Below are 20,576 nucleotides of genomic sequence, written 5' to 3'. Positions count from 1 at the left end.
CTGTAAAAGAAAGAACAAGGCACCTCTAACAGAATTGGCCTAGTGGTTTATGCTTTCTGGCAGAAACCTTGATGGCTGCTCATACTGCCAAGCAAGTCTCTGCACCTCAGCCTCCCACCCACTGTTAAGACTCTCCCCCTTCCTCTCTCAAATACTGTGCAAAAATGCAACACAGAGATATAACCCTAGGAAAACTTTGTTCTGCCATAAATTTATGTCTAGCCATAAGACAGCACCGCCTTGCTTTCAGATGGCCAAATGCCCACTCTACTGTCATTCTGCAACTATGCACACAATCTTTACTGCCGTCTGTCCATGTGGCCTGTAAATTACTTCATTAGCTACAAAAGCAGAGGATAAATTGGTCTCCCCAGATAACCAGAGCAATCTCCACACCATTAATATCCATAGTGATCCTGGGAGCAAACTATCCATTATGCATTAAGGTAAACAAGCATGGGTTTTGAAAGATCCTAGCATCGTGGACCTTTGCAAACTACCCTACATTTAGGTTTGTAAACCTGCCGCAGTGATCAGCCAGGCCTTGGAGCACTATGGAGTAATATCCCTTTCTAGTTATAAACTCCAAAGCCGAATGTGGGGGCAAATGATAGGCACACATGTATCTCATCAATTGCCCCAATACAATTTGGGAATTCCATCCATGAAAAGCAGTAAATCTCATGTGCATTACCAAACTTCATAATCCAGTGAAACAGTACCTTCTGCATGGCAGCACACACCTGCATGACAACAGCCCAAGTCATCTATTTCTCCATGACAGCAATTCAAAAATGGCACTAGCCCACCCAAAAAGGCAGGAAGTATGGGACAGAAAGTGGATTTTTTGGAGTGTGACCCCAAATCCCAGAGATCCATTGGCCTCCACTACATTATCTCAACATGCAGTGAGAAAAAACCCAGAATGCACATACCTCAGCGGCAAAGTAAAGCATTTTGAGGATACCCTCCCGAAATGTTGCTTGCTTAGTGTACACCAAACCCGTGCTGTGTTTACACAACTGAAAGAGAGTACAGCTTTCCTGTGTACACCCTTTTAGCATGCCTACATATTGTGTACCAACTACTGTGCCCCAACTCAGTGCAAACTAAATCCCCCGTATAGAGAAGCCCATAGTGTTGTCTTCCTGGGTCCTGTAGGGAACTGACACAGCCAGTGCAGGGTTTGTAATTGAACTGGTATAGCTCACCCCATATTGGGTGTTGGCCACCAGAGGCCATTCCATACCTGCTATGTAAGAACTCAGCTAGTGTCACTCAGTGTCTGCTCAACCCAAAGTCTGCTCCTTACCCATTAGAAACTGTGTTGTGTTCTCGGAATAAGCCTGATGCTGCCTCAGCTGAATCTGAGCTTATTGTGAGTGTTACCCTGTTCCACAGACAGACAGAGACATCTGGAAACAATGCAAAGGGGTGAACTGTCCATATTCCTGATCCTTACCCTACTGAACAACAGAGTTCTTTATAGTGAGAGGTTCTTCCTGAAAGACCACCTTCGCCTCAGCTTTCTGTTTCTGTTCAAACCAGATACAAGAAGAAAAAAATCTGATGAATCTATCTAATAGGAGGATCTACTGGCTCCCACCCCTAAAATCCCCTTAGCTGTACACAATAAGATCGCTTTAGTTTTCAAAGCATGTGTATTTGCTACATGTGTTCCCCAATTCCAGCTCCACAACTTGGGAAGCAAAAATCGGGTTGACTCCATGTGATGGCCCCCAAGGCAATGCAGTGAGAGCAGGATTTGCCTGCAATCGAGGTTATGAATTACCTTCATTTTACTAAACTGGGTGTTAATTCTGAAATGTTTCCATTACTTAGTTTTATCTCCAAAAGAATTTATGTGCTTGTATCTTCTGTGAGGCTTTAGCTGTCCACTTCTTATCCACTGCAAATTCTGCACGAAATTTAAGCAATGTCAGTAGTCAGCATGAATCTTAGGCAAGTGGTCTAGTGGACAATTATTGAATAACCCATTAAATCTAAAAGCATGTTTTCCTAAGTATTTATTCAGCTCCAAATCCAAAAAGAAAAAAAGATGACACCTAACCAATCATATTTTAAAGTTTCTCCCTTCATTTAGTAAGAAAAATATTGACTCACTTTAGCAAACTGATTCAACTCATTTTAAAAACTATTCTATTGTTTTCATGCACTCTTGGGATGCAGATTTAAAATATAAAATTTATACAGATACATATTGATGTGTCTCATTTCTGCAGGTAGACACTATGTTCTTATAAACTGCCACTGAACATATCAGTCTGGGCCTGCTGTGTTGCACCCAGGTTAGCTGCTCAGGGATGTACACTGGACACAGCCAGCTGTCTCCCCGGTTTGTTCTGTCAGCAGAGGGAACAGCTACTTAATAGAAAATGAGAGTCAACTGGCTAGTTTTTTTTGGTTTTTTTTTTTTTTTTGAAAGTGAGACGTGGAGGGGTGGACTCCTGGGCCTTTACAGTGACTGGCAGACTGTACTTATGAGATGGGAGAACCCAAGGTGATTAACAGGTTATCTTAGCAGGGAGGACAGGCATAGGGTATTTAAATACAAGGTTTTCTTTCTTTCTTTCTCAGAGGTGAGAGTAGGAGAAAGCTATGACTTCTAACCAGCAACGAGACATCTGGTTAACAGGCTGCTCGGGGCAGTTTACCAGTTTGGGTACACTTAAGCAAATTTTCCTTTCTGTCATGCTAGTTTTATATGCATTTAAATAAATCACTATTGTTTGGTTTTGCACCAAACTAATTCTCATCTCAAAAAATGCCCTTTTGATTTAGCTTGCTTGACTGATTGCTGTGAAGTACCAGAGTACTTTGTATAGTCTCTTTCATATATTAAATTACCTATGATATCGTGTGTAATTATTCTACAGAGTAACAGCCACATGCACAATCATCTACCTTCATCTGTTCTTGTTACCACCTTAGGTTGATGGAAATATATACCTTGTCTACACTTGCAGTGGCATGTTGGTTATGTTAGTAACACACCTTAGCAAAAGGCAGGCTGCATCCCCCCTTATTGTAGTGCGTAGCTACATGTGGCAATGAAAGGCTTTGATGGGAGGGAGGCAGTGAGGAAAGGCTCTGGCAGCTCCCCCCACCAGAGCCTTTCACTGCAACAGGGAAGGGCTTCAGCAGCAGGACATTGCTAAAAATAGCAGCGTAGACCTGAGCAGAACTGCCTGGGCATGTAGAGAGCAGAGTAGGGGGTACACCGCAGGGTTCTGGCATTTAGAGCACTATTAAGTTAAGCAGCGCCTCACCATCTATGCTGCTATTTATACCCGTGCTGGCTGGGTTTGCAACACTGATATTCTACACTGTCATAAGCGCAGGCCTACCAATAGATAAGAGATGACTCGGTATAAATAACAGGAACATTTTGCACCAAAGTAGTAAAGTAAAAGCTACAAAGACCAAGGAAGTATATAACATGTCAGCAGTACAAGCAGCAGACCTGGGACAGCTGCACCCCAGAGTCTAATCTGTGATGACAGTATACGAAGTTTACCCTAAGGCTATGTCTACACTAGAGACCTTACAGTGAGATAACTGTACCAATGCAGGTGTCCCGCTGCAAGGTCTCTCATGTAGCCACTCTATACCAACAGGAAAGAGATCTCCCATCGACATAACTAAACCACCCCTCCAACAGCAGCAGTAGCTATGTCCTGCTGACATAGCACTATGCACATTACCACTCATGACAGTGAAACTTATGTCGCTGAGGGAGGTGTTTTTTTCAGAAGTGGCAGTGTAGATGTGGCCTAAGATTTAATGCTACACTACCAAATGTATACTATGAAAAACTGTATCTTAGAGTCAAAGTTCATGCAATACTTCATTCATTCATTCATTCATTCCATGTTAGGATTACAAAAGAGAGATTTACCCCCATCAACAGAGTTCTCCAAATGGATGGGCTCTATTTCCTAACCCTTTTCTTCCCTACATCATGTGCTCTACCGCCTCTATATTTTTTGCTTCTTCCACGCTCCTTAAAAATAAATTTAATTAATTAAATAGAATTCCTCATCAATGGCCAGGATCACTAATTTGCATATCCCCTTCTAGCAACCTGGTAGCTACCTCTGAGAAAAAAGCACTTGGATAGTTATAAGATACAGGGACTTTCACAGGTCATACCCTGGACCAGATCTTCAGTGGACATGTCAATACTGAGAACACTAAAACCTACCCCCTCCCTTGGACACTGACAGACCATTACCTCATTACGACCTTCTGCCTAGGACTATCCCAGGAACTAAGGACCATCACAAACCGCACCAGCTTCTGCTCCAAGTGCAAGGTGCATTTTCTTGACCTTGCCTTCTCTAATATAAGTACACAGCAACATATACATGTTTTTATTATTTTTTTTAAATACCTACCAAAACAAGACACTCCACTGCACACACTTTTCCCCTAGGAAGAGAAGGAGAGAAGAAACACGTGGCGGATGTTAGTCATGTTGTTTAATGCACTAGTGGAAGGCATTCAGATACTATGGTGATGAGTGTGATAGAAGAAGATATACAGAATAGTAAAGTTGAGATGCAACAGACACCATTGACAAGAACAATCTCAGCAGACAAAGTCACAAGGTTATTAGAGTGTTTACCAGAGAAAACCTCTCAAGAAAGGGTTGTTAGCTCAACTTGAAAACAAATATTAAGTGTTGCTAGTGAGAAGAGCAACACCAAGAAGCTAATCAAGACACTTAACTATTGTAACCCAATGTACTGGGCTGAAAGTGAAGGCTACACAGGAAATCTAACTTGTTTAGAATGCAATCACCCATCTCCTTGGCTAAAAAGCTCTAAAGAACATATCACACTGATGCTGTGCACTCTTAACCAACTCCTAAATCACTTCTAGTACCAGCCTGTCTTAATGTTTAAGACAGTCAATATACTGGGATCAGTTTACATGAAAAAACACCTATTTACTGAGCTGCACTCCTCTGGGACAATCCTGCTGCCACAGGTGAAGCTCTTGAAAGACACAAATAAGACATGCAGGGTCAGGAACACTCAACCATGGAAAATCTACTGAAGTGAATAAGGCAGAGTCTAAGCACGACAGTTTTCAGAGTACACTACAAGTCTCACCATTTTGCAAAAGCTTTTCTGCAATAAGGAAAGATGAAGGATTACATGCACACATACACCAAAGAACCATAGCAAACAAAAAGCTGCTAAAGTTGGGAGAGACAAAGTTCACAGCTTTATCTTGATCACCTGTATGTGATGCTTAGGTGTTTCTAGGGTGCCCTTCGCAATATCTAACAACAACAGACCAGAATCAGACCTCTGACTTACAAGTGGAAACATGTAAAAATTACACACATATCTAAATGGTTTCACTGAGATACTACATGATGCTTTTGTGAAAAAGGTATTGTAAAAGTAGCTAATAAGAGTGCAAAAGCTTTATTTTTATATACTCTAGAAAAAATATATGCACAAGCACAGTTTAAACAGATATTGGGGGTGGGGGGAGTAGACCTAGTTGGGGGTCTACCAGTGTTGAAAAAACAGCTTCTAAGCTATTTTAATCTCTGCTATTGACTACTACATTGACATCTTTTGAGCACTTCAGCATCAAAAAGCTATCAACAAACTGGAAACAATTCAGAGAAGAGCATTAAAAATGATTATGGGGTTATAGGAATCATTTGAAGAAAGATTTAAGTGGGGTTCTATTCTGATAAGATACCTTACAGATTTAGTATCTATGTGCAAAGCTCTGAGTTTTTCTAGGCAGGTTAGTTTGGACCAAAATTCTGCTGCAAGGTCTCTTGATTCTAAAACACTCTAGCAGTCTTCTAACAGGCACTGACAGACTTTCCTCAGTGAACAGAGAGAAATAGAATTAGAAATAGTTAATAGACACAATCTAGGTAATAATGCATGAGGCCATGGTGGCAGTTAATGAGAGAACATGCTAACCTAAAATAAAATTACACTGTACATGTGATGCTGGCAGACCACATGACAGCTCATGCGAAGGTCCTCGTGTGTCCACTGAACACTGACAAATATGTAGTTGGAACCAATCTGGCTTATCTGTGTCTTGGTATAATTCTAATACCTATTTTAACTATAAGAATGCATTTAATGCTTAGACTTTATGGAATGCTTGTAAGTTGCTGCATGCATTAATCTCACTTCTAACATCTGTATCCCATATTATAAGATAATATTTGAGTGTTTGCATTGTGCGCCCCAGTAACTATAAATCACCAGACAGGAAACAGACATTAACTTCTGTGAAATGCTGATCTCCAACAGAAGGTGTTATGTGTTGCTTCGTAAGGAAGGGGCATTGACACCAGATGTACTGAGTGGAACATGAAAGAGGACAAAATACTTTGTTGTTTACTCTCCCTCTCCAATGAAGGTGAGTCTTAGAAATGAATTCCTCTCATCAGCTGAGTTTGCAGCACTAAGCAGAAAGTGGACAGGGAGGCTTGGGTGGATTCAAATCAATTATTTAAAAAAAAATCTGTTTATTTAAATCAGACTTTGATAAAATGCTTTTTGGTGAAAAAAAAAACCTATCTAAAGATAGTTTTAATTAAGATACATTATAGCTCAAAGATCTCAAGGAATAGGGATTATAAATTCTAATTCTATAGTATGAGACAATATAGTCATGTAATGTTTAAGAACAGTTTTGTAAATGAGTTCCAATACTTCATGGATTAGGGACTCAATCTTATAGGGCTCCAGGGGCTTCTGTATAGATTATTTAGGTTAATCTTTCTATGTACCCAATGGGACTCAGTGCTCAGTCTAGAAGATACCATCAGAGATGCTTAGTTTTGCAGTTCTCAAACTCTGGATTTGTGTCTCCAGCGATAACATGCTTAGCAGCAAAAATGTTTTCAAATAAATAAATAAATGTGTAGAGGTGAGAAATAACAGACACCCTATTGTCCCTCTGCAAATTTGTGTACACAGAGTCAATCCCTTACTTCTCTCTAAAAGTGCAAAGTTTCAAAAAGTCCAATGAATAGAAGAGTATTGGGGGTGAAATAGATCTGGACAAGGAGCAGAAGTCTAGAGATAAATGTGAGAAGGGAGGGACAGGAAGTAGAAACAAAAGTGAAACTGTTTGAACAGCATATTCCAGAAGTCTTGAGGTCTTTTTGCGTGTAGCCTTCACTGATTTGAGATCTACCATACCATTCTCTCACTGGAAGGGAAAACCTATAATGGCAGCAGGCCATAAAAGAGACCCAGTATGGAAATATTTTAAATGAAGTTCCTCTACCTGTGGGTAGGACACGCATGCGCGCAAAATGCAAACAGTGCAACAAAGAAATGTAAGGCCTGGTTGCCCAAATGAAACAACGTTATGAGAAGTGTTTCTTCTCAGGAGGAAGGTGCTTTGAAGATGATGAAAGGAACATGTCTAAACATGCAGGATGTTCAGGTTGGTAAACTTTTTTATTTCATACTTCTTAAGGACAGCCTATCTTCCTTATGGACTATTCTTGAATTCTCATGTTTGAGCAAAAAAATATAGCTGTTACTCTATGGTACTATCATTTTAGATGCAGTTGTGGTAAAATAAATAGCTGAAATAGGCAGATCTTTCTTTTACAATTTCACCTTTAAAGAAGTAATGAGTGTCAGTGAATGCAATGAGTAATACTAAATGAGCAGTATGGTAATAATAATTAAATAACTGCATTGACTTATTTTGTTTAGGAGAATCCATCCTCAACATACAGGATTCTGAAGACTATCCACCATCGTCTTCTATAGTTTCAAAGTTATCTGCCAATGATAATGCTTCAGTCACATCATGTACGTCACATAGCCACAGTATATCACCTGTAGCAAAAAGAAAAAAAAATCTCCATCATCCAGAAACCACCATAAATAAGTTTGTGATAAGAATCAGCAGATTACAAAAAGAGGTATTTGATGAAAAAATTGCCCGGTTTGTTTATGCAACAAATTCTCCTTTCCGTATGATTGAGAACCCACACTTCATTAACATGGGTCAGTCATTAAGACCAGGATACAGTCCACACAACAGAGCAAATATTGCAGGCAAACTGCTGGATAAAGTGTATGAAAGAGAAATTGAGCAGGGTGCAAAAGGTCTCGAGGATGAAATTGTTAACACGAGTCTTGATGGGTGAAGCAATGTCCACAATGATACTGTTGTATGTGTTTGTGTGACAACGGAAGAAGGGAATGTCTTCCTTACAGACACAATTGATACATCAGGAAATGAACACACAGCAGCATACTTACAAGAAGTAGCAGTAAAAGCTATAACACACAGTGAAAAAAATTCAAATGTCTAGTTCGCAGCTTGGTCACAGACAATGCTGCAATTGTATCCAAGATGAGAAGAAATGATTTAGAAGAGAGTCCCTAAGCTAATAACATACGGTTGCAGTGCTCATTTGATGCACTTCCTAGCCAAAGACTTCAGTGTTCCAGAAATAAAGGCTAATGTTACTGAAACTGAAAAATACTTCCATAACAACCACTTTGCAGCAGCTGCTCTGAAAAAAGTGGGAGGAACCAAGCTAACTCTCCCACGAGATGTGCGATGGAACTCAGTAGTGGACCGTTTTGAGCACTATATCAAGAACTGCCCTAATCTGATGACAGATTGTGAACAAAATCATGAAAAAATAGATGTCACTGTCACAACCAAAATTCTCAACACTGGGCTTAAGAGAAATGTTGAACACATGCTGAGTACCCTGAAGCTTATTTCTGTAGCCTTGAACAAAATGCAGGAAAATAGCTGTTTTATTGGTGATGCTGTTGAAATTTGAAAGGAACTGAGTGAGATCTTTAAAAAGAGAAATATGCAATGACAGAGTTAAATTACAAGCATTAAAAAAACAAATGGGACAAGCACTATATCCAGCTCATTTTCTTGAAAATATTCTCAATACTCGGTACCAGGGTCAAACCTTAACTGCTGAAAAAGAGGAGTTGGCTATGACATGGGCATCCAGCAATCATCCCTCCATAATGCCAACTATAATAAACTTCAGAACTAAGGATGAACCATTCAAGAAATATACGTTTGCTGATGATGTTTTAAAGAAAGTCACACAAGTGAACTGGTGAAAGTTACTTAAGCACTTGGATTCAGAGATTGTTGAAGTGATAATCTCACTTTTAAACAGCAGTACCTTTTTCTGCCGGTGTAGAAAGAATATTTTCTTCCTTTGGACTAATTCACTCCAAGTTGAGAAATGGTTTGGGACCTGAAAAAGCAGGAAAGCTTGTTTTTCTTTTCCAGATTATGAACAAACAGGAAAATGAAGGTGATAACGACTGAGTTAGCTGCAGAAGCCAATATTTTAAATTTCTCACGTTGACCTGGCTGACCTAGTTGATTTCATTTTTGTTGGTTTTTTTAAAATATTTCATTTAACTATTTTAGTTAAAAACAATTTTAACAAAAACAAACCTGATTTTAAAAAACTTGAAAGTTTAACTAAATTCAAAAATGCATATGCTTGTTTTGTTAAAATATTATATGTTTGCTGTTGAAGAAAAAAATCCAGAATACGTAACGTTGTTTTAGTTAAATAAAACCATTTAAATGTCTGTCTGATGATGTTCTCCTCCTAATACAGCATGGCAAGAAAATCCTCCAAATATTAATGATCAACCTGTTGAATTGGAGATATTTATGCAGTCATTCTGAACTATCTGCTTCAATTACCTTTGGACGAACGAAACAATCATTCATTTTCTGATAGAGCAGTAAAACTAATCTGAAAAGTTTTCAAAATAAATCACTTCAAAAATGTACAATATGTACCTTCTAAAAATGAAACTACATCTATCTCCGAGTTGTGAAGAATACGTATTAAGGTTATAACTACCAACAAGAATGCACTTTTATGTAGAAATCCAGGATTAAATTGAGTCTGCCTGACTATTGATTTAAATCATGATTTAAATCAAATCCACCCCGTGGGAGGCTAAAAACCCCTATCAAGGAGGAACTGTATCGTTATGCTGCTTGAACTCTGGGAGGCACGGATTACTAGGCATAAGCAAAAGATCCCCAATGCTTAGCCAGAGTTAGCCCTAAAGGACGTACAGGGGATCTCTATACTGCAATTAAACACCCACAGCTGGCCCGTATCAGCTGATATGAGCTCATAGGGCTCAGGCTATAGAGCTGTTTTATTGAGGTTGTAGATGTTTGGGCTAATGCTGGATCCTGGGACCCTCCATCCTTGTGACTGACCTGGAGTAAGTGACAGGTCCTTTGAGACTGGGAGAAACCTGAATATTGCTGTGGTTCTTGGTGTAAGAGACCATCTATCACAAAGATAATCTTACCTGAGTGGCAAGACAGACCAGAATACCCAAGAGGACAGTCTGTGACTCCATGTTAAGGCTGTTATAGTGCCTGAAGAGTTCACACTTGCTTACTGATTGGTGAAATCTAAATAGATCTCACAATCAATTTGGAGTTTTTGCCCTGTTTCCAAACAGTCTACCTGGAGGTTGGTACTTGTGCTCGAGTCACTGTAGGACAGCTTGTCATTTATACTTCGCAGCCTAGAGTAAGTATATGTAATATGGTAATTATGCACTATGACTGAGGTTTCCAAAGCTGCCCGGAGAACCTGGAATTAATGGGAATTGGGCATCCATATCCTCCAGACAGCTTTGAAAATCCCAACCTACTTTATTTACCTGACATTCCTTACCGTACATTGTTAGTGGGAATTTCTTTATACTCCTCCTGTTCAGCCTCTACCCTGAGAAAGAGGAAGGCTAATAGTTTAGATTATGTGTAATAGAAGGATTCTTATCTATTTACAGCCCACACAACTCCATTCTAGAGACTATCCAATCAACAGAGAAGTAAAAAAAAGTTGTAGAAAAAGGGTGGATGTAATAGTAGACCAGAATTTCGTCGAAGATTTACCAATAAGTAGACTATTTTTTAAACCATCTCAGCATACAGGCTTCATTCTATAAAAGCCAAATGTTAAGAAGATAATAAATCATATGCGGCTTCTAGCACCTTAATCCGAAAAATATTATTTCCAAAGATTTGAGATTGTGACAGATTGTTCCAATCTGTCTGCTTGACTTTAAAAATAGGCCCTTTCTTCACGAAGAAAAGGCTGTGATGACGAAGAGAGGAATTAAACTTCAGAAGGAAAACTATGATGAGACTACACACATAATAGCACAGCTTGGCCTACAAACGTACAACCTGTGTGTCTGCAGACGGCAATCATTCCACTCATAAAGGAGACCAATGCTAATATAGCAAAACAAGCAGGCTGCCAGAGCAAACACACCATTCTGTGGCCCTGAAGCTGCAAGCTGCTCAACACAGGCAGACCCGTGCACCTTTGCAGAGCCGCACTGAAATCAAGGGGTCAGGCCACCTATAGCTACATACAGGATCAGGATCTACATAAGAAGTAGTGAGTGCCAGTGGCTGAAGCACAATACCCTTGTATACCAGTAGCCTGGAATAGTAGAAGCAAACCAAGGCATTCATGGTAATCTGGGAGAAGAGCAGCATGCTAAGGGGAACAAGATGACAATCCGTGTTCAAAAAGCCTTATCGTCGGAGAGGAAGAGAATGGCTCTTGTCCCACTAGGTGCTCCTTCAAACATATGCCAACTTGGCACTGAACAATACTAAGAAAAACTGAGTTTTTCAAGCACCAGTGCCAGCACATGCAAACTGAACTGCAGACTGTGTGCAGATATTTTTACCACCATGCCGGATGCCCAGTCTACACTATAGTTCCCAAAACTGGCAGTGTTGATACTGAACTTTTTTTTCCTCTCTAGTGTCAACACATTTTAAGAGCAAGTGTAAAAGAGGTTTTCTACCAGCCTGGCAAAGCAACACTAGAGACCATTCTTTAAGGGCAGTATCCACTGGATGACACTTTAGTGTTCAAATACACATTGAGTGTCAGAAAACCTAATGCAAGAACCGTGGGTAATGAGGATCAAAAGGATTTTTAATCCACACACCATGGTATGAACAGTGTTTTAAAGTTACAAGCTGAGTCGCATATATTTAAGAAAAAAATTAAATTCTGTATTACTTTCAAAATACAGCACTTTGAAACAACTTCAGTACCATAGACATTCTCACTAGTTATATTATCCCTGCATGGTTTCACTCTACAGTTAAACAAAGTATATCTCAAGGTAGGTCATGCTGTTTCAAATATATATGCATTAGTATTGATGTTATTTGTAGTTGTGGTCAGGAGTAGAACAGGTCTAAAACATCTCAAAACAGAAACTGACTGAAAATAAAGAATTTTTTAAAAAAGTGAAGAGACACCTTCTAATCAAGATTACCTATCTATAGGCTTTCTGCATGTAATTGGCAAAAGAGGGGGGTACTTAAATGTTTTCCCCACTGTTTCTCAGGGTGTGTCTACAAACTAGCATTTTTATTCAAACTTCCCACGGTTCCACTCCCCCCAGCACAGCTCTACCAGAGGTAGCCGTAAAGGAAGAGCTAGTGCAGACAGGCCCCTGATGTTTTAGCCCCAGTATTGTCTAACCCTAATTACTAGGGTGACCAGATAGCAAGGGTGAAAAATGGGGATGCGGGTGGGGGGTAACTGGCACCTATACAAGACAAAGCCCCAAATATCAGGCCCTTACCTATAAAATCAGGACATCTGGTCACCCTACTAATTACAAAAAGAAACGGAGTACTTGTGGCACCTTAGAGACTAACAAATTTATTAGAGCATAAGCTTTCGTGAGCTACAGCTCACTTCATCGGATGCATTTGGCTTATCTTAAGTGATCACTCTCCTTACAGTGTGTATGATAAACCCATTGTTTCATGTTCTCTGTGTGTGTATATCAATCTCCCCTCTGTTTTTTCCACCAAATGCTTCCGATGAAGTGAGCTGTAGCTCACGAAAGCTTATGCTCTAATAAATTTGTTAGTCTCTAAGGTGCCACAAGTCCTCCTTTTCTTTTTGCGAATACAGACTAACACAGCTGCTACTCTGAAACCTACTAATTACAGCAAGTCTAGATGAGTTAAGAAGCACCAATGGCTTCTGGAAAGATATCTGCATAAGCCACTACTGCCAGCAGCAGAACTGCAATGGTGAGAAAGCTGAAGAGAAATGCTAATGTAAACGAGGCCTTAATCAGAGATCTTCTCTTCCAGAAGTAACAAAAACATTAGTTCTGCTCACGGCTACTTTCTACCAAGCCCCGCGTGCCAAACGCTGAGTTAAGGAAATTATCAATTGCCACTGAACCACACCTAATAGGGAGTAAGCCGAGTCCTCCACATTGAGAGGCAGAGCAGGAAGCTCCTGCCCAACTAAAACAGAACTTCCAGTCTCAATGGTCACCACGCCCGGCTCAGCCCCGGTTCTTAGACGAGAAGCGGGGAACACCCCGAAGTTTAAGGATAAATACTTGTCCATGTCGCCAGAGCAGGGCAAGGCAGCGCTCTTCAGCCGCAACTCCTTGCTGGCGTGGGGAAGGGCCCTGGGTCAACTTCCCCGCACAGGTGCAGAGCTGACACCCGCTTGTCATCCACAAGCCCGATAACGTCTCCCGGTGGGGAGCGGGGGAGCCGCAGCGGGGCCCGGCGCGGGTGGGGTCTCGCAGCGCTCCCTGAGCCCCAGCGCCCCGGCAGAGCCAGAGCGACAAACGAGGCGCGGGCACCGAAAGCAAGCGCGCAAAAAGCCGCCCCCGGCCCCCGGAGACCCCGCGCCGCGCTGCAGGCCCGTCTGCCGGTGCCCTCGGTCCCCCGGCACCCCCTGGCCGTGCCCCACTAATGCAGCCCGCCCCTGACCTGCTGGCGGCGGCACCTCAGCGGCCGGCGGGGCCCGGGCTGCGTCCGCCCGGCGACCGCGGAGCGAGCTGTCGCCTCCCTCCCGCCGCGGCGCGCTGCACGGGCGGGGGCGGCTCCGCACACGCCGGCGACGCGCCTCCAGGCTGGCCCGCCCCGTGCGCGGAGGGGGAGGGGGAGGGGGGCAGCCCCCCCCCCGCTGACTCCGCCCCCCTCCTCCAGAGCGACGCCGCAGCTGCTGCCCTGCGCCCCCGGAGTTACCGCCTGCAAACCGGCCCCCGCCACCCCGCAGGGCCTGGCCCGGGCTGCGTCCGGCCGCCGCCCCGCCCCAGGAGGGTGCTGCCCCGCGCCCTGCCGCCCCATCGCCCCTCGCCTCGCCTCCAGGGGGGCGCTGCCCAGCGCCCTGCCGCCGCCCCGTGTACAGCTCCCACTCGGCCCGACCCACACTGCGGGGGGGGGGGCCCGACCCACAGCCCCCTTCGACTGTTTCTCCCCTGCGCTCTTCCCTGGGGATGGAGTCCCCACCACCCTCGGCCCCCCCCATCCATCCGGTGCCGACAGCACCCAAGCACACCCGTCCCCACTGGGGCCCTGCTCCTGGGGACGCGCACGTGCTTACCTGTACTGGCGGGAGTAGGCCCCCTGAAAGCGGGAGCGGTGGCAGCATGGGGGCCAAGTTGAGCAGGAAGTGGGAAGTACTCCCGGGAGGTAGTTAAGTACCAGGATTGAGAGGAGCTGCCGTGTTAGTTTGTATCCGCAAAAAGAAAAGGCGGACGGGTGGCACCGTAGAGACTAACACATGGATGGATGGTTTCAGAGTAGCAGCCGTGTTAGTCTGTATTCGCAAAAAGAAAAGGAGGACTTGTGGCACCTTAGAGACTAACAAATACGCTCAAATAAAATTGTTGCCATTCTCTAAGGGGCCACAAGGACTCCTTTTCTTTTTACCAGGCTTGAGACCAAGCAAGACTGTAAAATCCACCCAAGGACACCCTTTTATTCTTCTCTAATGGGGGGGAAGTGAAGTCACTGCAAAAAGCAATTTACTGTTAAAATAGCAATAAGCCACCACAGGCTATAGGTCAGTAAGGTTTTGGCATGCAGGTTCCGCCGCCTGTGAAATGCACCAATAGGCTGTTAATGCACAGTCATAAGGCTTATTGCTATTAGAGAATGGCTCATTAATTTTGCCTCTTGCTTGCTTAAAATAACCCAACATTCTTTAAAGCAGTTTTGTGCAAAATATTCTTCTACTTTGAAAAACTGTATGTAGTAAATTTGAGAAAACAGGGCAAATATGAAATACTTTTACTCTTTATTTTTTTAATCAGATTGCTACCACTAAAACCAGCTACTTAGAATGGGGACTGCTACTAGTGTCATGAATATTTTACCTAGTGCTAAAAGGCTGTTTTGAAGGCACCAGTTTTGAAGGGTTTGTATGAGACACCAGTATGGTGTCTTCTACAAAAGAAAAAGGACACTAAACTATCTAAACTACTACATTCCACAAGAGGCCACAACAGTGGTTCCCTTAACCCACCCAGCAATATTGTTAATCTGTCCAACTATACCCTTAGCCCAGCAGAAGAATCTGTCCTATCTCAGGGCCTCTCCTTTTGCCCCTCCACCCCCACGAACATGATACAGTTCTGTGGTGACCTAGAATCCTATTTTCAACGGCTCCGACTCAAGGAATATTTCCAACACACCTCTGACCAACGTATTAACGCACAGGGACCTTCCAACCAATGCTACAAAAAGAAGGATTCTGGGTGGACTCCTCCTGAAGGTCAAAACAACAGACTGGACTTCTACATAGAGTGCTTCCGCCGACGTGCACGGGTTGAAATTGTGGAAAAGCAGCATCACTTGCCCCATAACCTCAGCCGTGCAGAACACAATGCCATCCACAGCCTCAGAAACAACTCTGACATCATAATCAAAAAGGCTGACAAAGGAGGTGCTGTCGTCATCATGAATAGGTCGGAATATGAACAAGAGGCTACTAGGCAGCTCTCCAACACCACTTTCTACAAGCCATTACCTTCTGATCCCACTGAGGGTTACCAAAAGAAACTGCAGCATTTGCTCAAGAAACTCCCTGAAAAAGCACAAGAACAAATCTGCACAGATGCACCCCTGGAACCCCGCCCTGGGGTATTCTGCTACCCATGATCCATAAACATGAAAATCCTGGATGCCCAATCATTTCAGGCATTGGCACCCTGACAGCAGGATCGTCTGTCTATGTAGACTCCCTCCTCCCTACATTACCAGCACTCCCAGCTATCTTCGAGACACCACTGACTTCCTGAGGAAACTACAATCCATCGCAAAAAGAAAAGGAAAAGGAGTACTTGTGGCACCTTAGAGACTAACAAATTTATTAAAGCATAAGCTTTTGTGAGCTACAGCAGCTGTAGCTCACGAAAGCTTATGCTCTAATAAATTTGTTAGTCTCTAAGGTGCCACAAGTACTCCTTTTCTTTTTGCGAATACAGACTAACACGGCTGCTACTCTGAAACCTACAATCCATTGGTGATCTTCCTAAAAACACCATCCTGGCCCCTATGGATGCAGAAGCCCTCTACAGCACATTCCACACAAAGATGGACTACAAGCCATCAGGAACAGTATCCCCGATAATGTCACGGTTAACCTGGTGGCTGAACTTTGTGACTTTGTCCTCACCCATAACTATTTCACATTTGGGGACAATGTATACCTTCAAATCAGCGGCATTGCGATGGGTACCCGCATGGCCCCACAGTATGCCAACATTTTCATGGCTGACTTACAACAACGCTTCCTCAGCTCTCGTCCCCTAATGCCCCTACTCTACTTGCGCTACATTGATGACATCATCATCATCTGGACCCATGGAAAAGAAGCCCTTGAGGAATTCCACCAGGATTTCAACGATTTCCATTCCACCATCAACCTCAGCCTGGACCAGTCCACACAAGAGATCCACTTCCTGGACACTACGGTGCTAATAAGCGATGGTCACATAAACACCACCCTATACCAGAAACTTACTGACCGCTATTCCTACCTACATGCCTCCAGCTTTCACCCAGATCACACCACACGATCCATTGTCTACAGCCAAACTCTACGATACAACCACATTTGCTCCAACCCCTCAGACAGAGACAAACACCTACAAGATCTCTATCAAGCATTCTTACAACTACAATACCAACCTGCTGAAGTGAAGAAACAGATTGACAGAGCCCGAAGAGTCACCTACTACAGGAGAGGCCCAACAAAGAAAAGAACAGAACACCACTAGCCATCACCTTCAGCCCCCAACTAAAACCTCTCCAACGCATCATCAAGGATCTACAACCTATCCTGAAGGACGACCCATCACTCTCACAGATCTTGGGAGACAGGCCAGTCCTTGCTTACAGACAGCCCTCCAACCTGAAGCAAATACTCACCAGCAACCACACAACAGAACCACTAACCCAGGAACCTATCCTTGCAACAAAGCCCGTTGCCAACTCTGTCCACATATCTGTTCAAGGGACACCATCATAGGGCCTAATCACAATCAGCCACACTATCAGAGGCTCGTTTACCTGTACATCTACCAATGTGATATATGCCAGCAATGCCCCTCTGCCATGTACATTGCCAAACTGGACAGTCTCTACGTAAAAGAATAAATGGACACAAATCAGACGTCAAGAATTATAACATTCAAAAACCAATCGGAGAACACTTCAATCTCTCTGGTCACTCGATTACAGACCTGAGAGTGGCTATTAAAAAAAAACAAAACTTCAAAAACAGACTCCAACAAGAGACTGCTGAATTGGAATAAATTTGCAAACTGAATACAATTAACTTAGGCTTGAATAGAGACTGGGAGTGGATGGGTCATTACACAAAGTAAAACTATTTCCCCATGTTATCTCCCCCCCCGACCCACTGTTCCTTAGACATTCTTGTCAACTGCTGGAAATGACCCACCTTGATTATCACCACAAAAGGTTTTCTTCCTCCCCCCCAACTCCTGCTGGTAATAGCTCATCTTAAGTGATCACTCTCTTTACAGTGTGTATGATAAAACCCATTGTTTCACGTTCTCTGTGTGTGTATATAAATCTCCCCACTATATTTTCCACTGAATGTATCTGATGAAGTGAGCTGTAGCTCACAAAAGCTTATGCTCAGATAAATTTGTTAGTCTCTAAGGGTATGTCTACACTACGAAATTAGGTCGAATTTATAGAAGTCTGTTTTGTAGAAAGCGTTTTTATACAGTCGAGTGTGCGTGTCCCCACACAAATGCTCTAAGTGCATGTAGTCGGCGGACTGTGTCCACAGTACCGAGGCAACAGTCGACTTCCGAAGCTTTGCACTGTGGGTAGCTATCCCACACAGTTCCCACAGTCTCCACCGCCCATTGGAATTCTGGGTAGAAATCCCAGTGCCTGATGGGGCTAACACATTGTCGTGGGTGGTTCTGGGTACATATCGTCAGGCCCCCATTCATTCCCTCCCTCCCTCTGTAAAAGCAAGGGCAGACAATCGTTTTGCACCTTTTTTCTTGAGTTATCTGTGCAGATGTCATACCACGGCAAGTATGGAGCCCGCTCAGCTAACCATCACCGTATGTCTCCTGGGTGCTGGCGGACATGGTACCGCATTGCTATACAGCAGCAGTTTATTGCCTTTTGGCAGCAGACAGTACAGTATGACTGGTAGCCGTCGTCGACGTAGTCCTGGGTGCTCTTTTAACCGGGCGCCTGGGCAAAACATGGGAGTGACTCAGCCAGGTCATTTCCCTTGTTTCGTCTCATGGCGATTGAGTCCTACCGGCAGTGCACCGTCTTCAATCTGCAGCTAGCAGAAGACGATGGCCAGTAGTCATCCTGCACCGTCTTCTGCCGAGCACCCAGGAGGTGATGGTGGCTAGCGGTCATACTGCACAGTCTGCTGCCAGCATGATGTACAAAGATAGATGAAGTGGCTCAAAACAAGAAATAGACCAGATTTGTTTTGTATTCATTTTCTCCTCCCTCCCTCTGTGAAATCAATGGCCTGCTAAACCCAGTTTTCAGTTCTATCCTTGAGGCGGCCATTCAGTTTCTCGCAAAGCTACCCCCTTTGTTGATTTTAGTTCACTGTAAGCCAACCCTGTAAGCCATGTCATCAGTCGCCCCTCCCTCCATCAGGGCAACAGCAGACAATCGTTCTGCGCCTTTTTTCTGTGCAGACGCCATACCATGGCAAGCATGGAGCCCGCTCAGATCACTTTGGCAATTAGGAGCACATTAAACACCACACGCATTATCCAGCAGTATATGCAGCACCAGAACCTGGCAAAGCGAAACCGGGCGAGTAGGCGACATCAGCGCGGTGACAAGAGTGATGAGTACATAGACACAGACTTCTCTCAAAGCATGGGCCCTACCAATGTGGGCATCATGGTGCTAATGGGGCAGGTTCATGCAGCAGAATGCCGATTCTGGGCTCGGGAAACAAGCACAGACTGGTGGGACCGCATAGTGTTGCGGGTCTGGGACGATTCCCAGTGGCTGCAAAACTTTCGCATGCGTAAGAGCACTTTCATGGAACTTTGTGACTTGCTTTCCCCTGCCCTGAGGCGCAAGAATACCAAGATGAGAGCAGCCCTCACAGTTGAGAAGCAAGTGGCAATAGCCCTGTGGAAGCTTGCAACTCCAGACAGCTACCGGTCTGTCAGGAATCAATTTGAGTGGGCAAATCGACTGAGGGCTGCTGTGATGCAGTAGTCAGTGCAATCACTGAGCTGTTGATATCAAGGGTACTGATTCTGGGAAACGTGCAGGTCATCTTGGATGGCTTTGCTGCAATTGGATTCCCTAACTGTGGTGGGGCGATAGACAGAACCTATATCCCTATCTTGGCACCGGAGCACCAAGGCAGCGAGTACATAAACCAAAAGATGTACTTTTCAATGGTGCTGCAAGCACTGGTGGATCACAAGGGACGTTTCACCAACATCATCGTTTCCTGGGATGGCCGGGAAAGGTACATGACGCTTGTACCTTCAAGAACTCTGGTCTGTTTCAAAAGCTACAGGAAGGGACTTTCTTCCCAGACCAGAAAATAACCGTTGGGGATGTTGAAATGCCTATAGTTATCCTTGGGGACCCAGCCTACCCCTTAATGCCATGGCTCATGAAGCCAAACATAGGCAGCCTGGAGAGTAGTCAGGAGCTGTTCAACTACAGGCTGAGCAAGTGCAGAATGGTCGTAGAATGTGCATTTGGATGTTTAAAAGCGCGCTGGCGCAGTTTACTGACTCGGTTAGACCTCAGCGAAACCAATATTCCCATTGTTGTTACTGCTTGCTGTGCACTCCACAATATCTGTGAGAGTAAGGGGGAGATGTTTATGGCGGGGTGGGAGGTTGAGGCAAATCGTCTGGCTGCTGGTTACGCACAGCCAGACACCAGGGTGGTTAGAAGAGCACAGGAGGATGCGGTGCACATCAGAGAAGCTTTGAAAACCAGTTTCATGACTGGCCAGGCTATGGTGTGAAAGTTCTGTTTGCTTCTCCTTGATGAAATCCCCCGCCCCTTGGTTCACTCTACTTCCCTGTAAGCTAACCACTCTCCCCACCTCCCTTCAATCACCGCTTGCAGTGGCAATAAAGTCATTGTTGCTTCACATTCATGCATTCTTTATTAATTCGTCACACAAATAGGGGGTTAATTACCAAGGT

At 43.8% G+C, this 20,576-nt stretch overlaps 1 protein-coding gene across 24 annotated transcripts in view; it reads right to left on the bottom strand.

Moving 5' to 3' along the window:
* Nucleotides 1-14,002, bottom strand: part of MBNL2 (muscleblind like splicing regulator 2) — a 181,211-nt gene extending 167,209 nt beyond the window's left edge. For 16 of the 24 annotated variants that reach the window (XM_043504692.1, XM_043504680.1, XM_043504677.1 and 13 more), the window contains exon 1: nucleotides 13,852-13,987. The gene's annotated coding sequence lies outside the window, so the exon portion shown is untranslated. Of the gene's footprint in view, nucleotides 1-7,766; nucleotides 7,872-9,202; nucleotides 9,259-13,469; nucleotides 13,700-13,851 lie in introns of those variants that run through there. The other 8 variants (XM_038405871.2, XM_038405861.2, XM_038405887.2 and 5 more) reach the window with 5 other exon arrangements.
* Nucleotides 14,003-20,576: the final 6,574 nt, after the last annotated feature.

This window comes from Dermochelys coriacea, chromosome 1 (genome assembly GCF_009764565.3).
Source record: "Dermochelys coriacea isolate rDerCor1 chromosome 1, rDerCor1.pri.v4, whole genome shotgun sequence".
NCBI lineage: Eukaryota > Metazoa > Chordata > Testudines > Dermochelyidae > Dermochelys > Dermochelys coriacea.
Note: the sequence above shows the minus strand (reverse complement) of the source record. Positions and strands in the feature narration are given on the sequence as shown.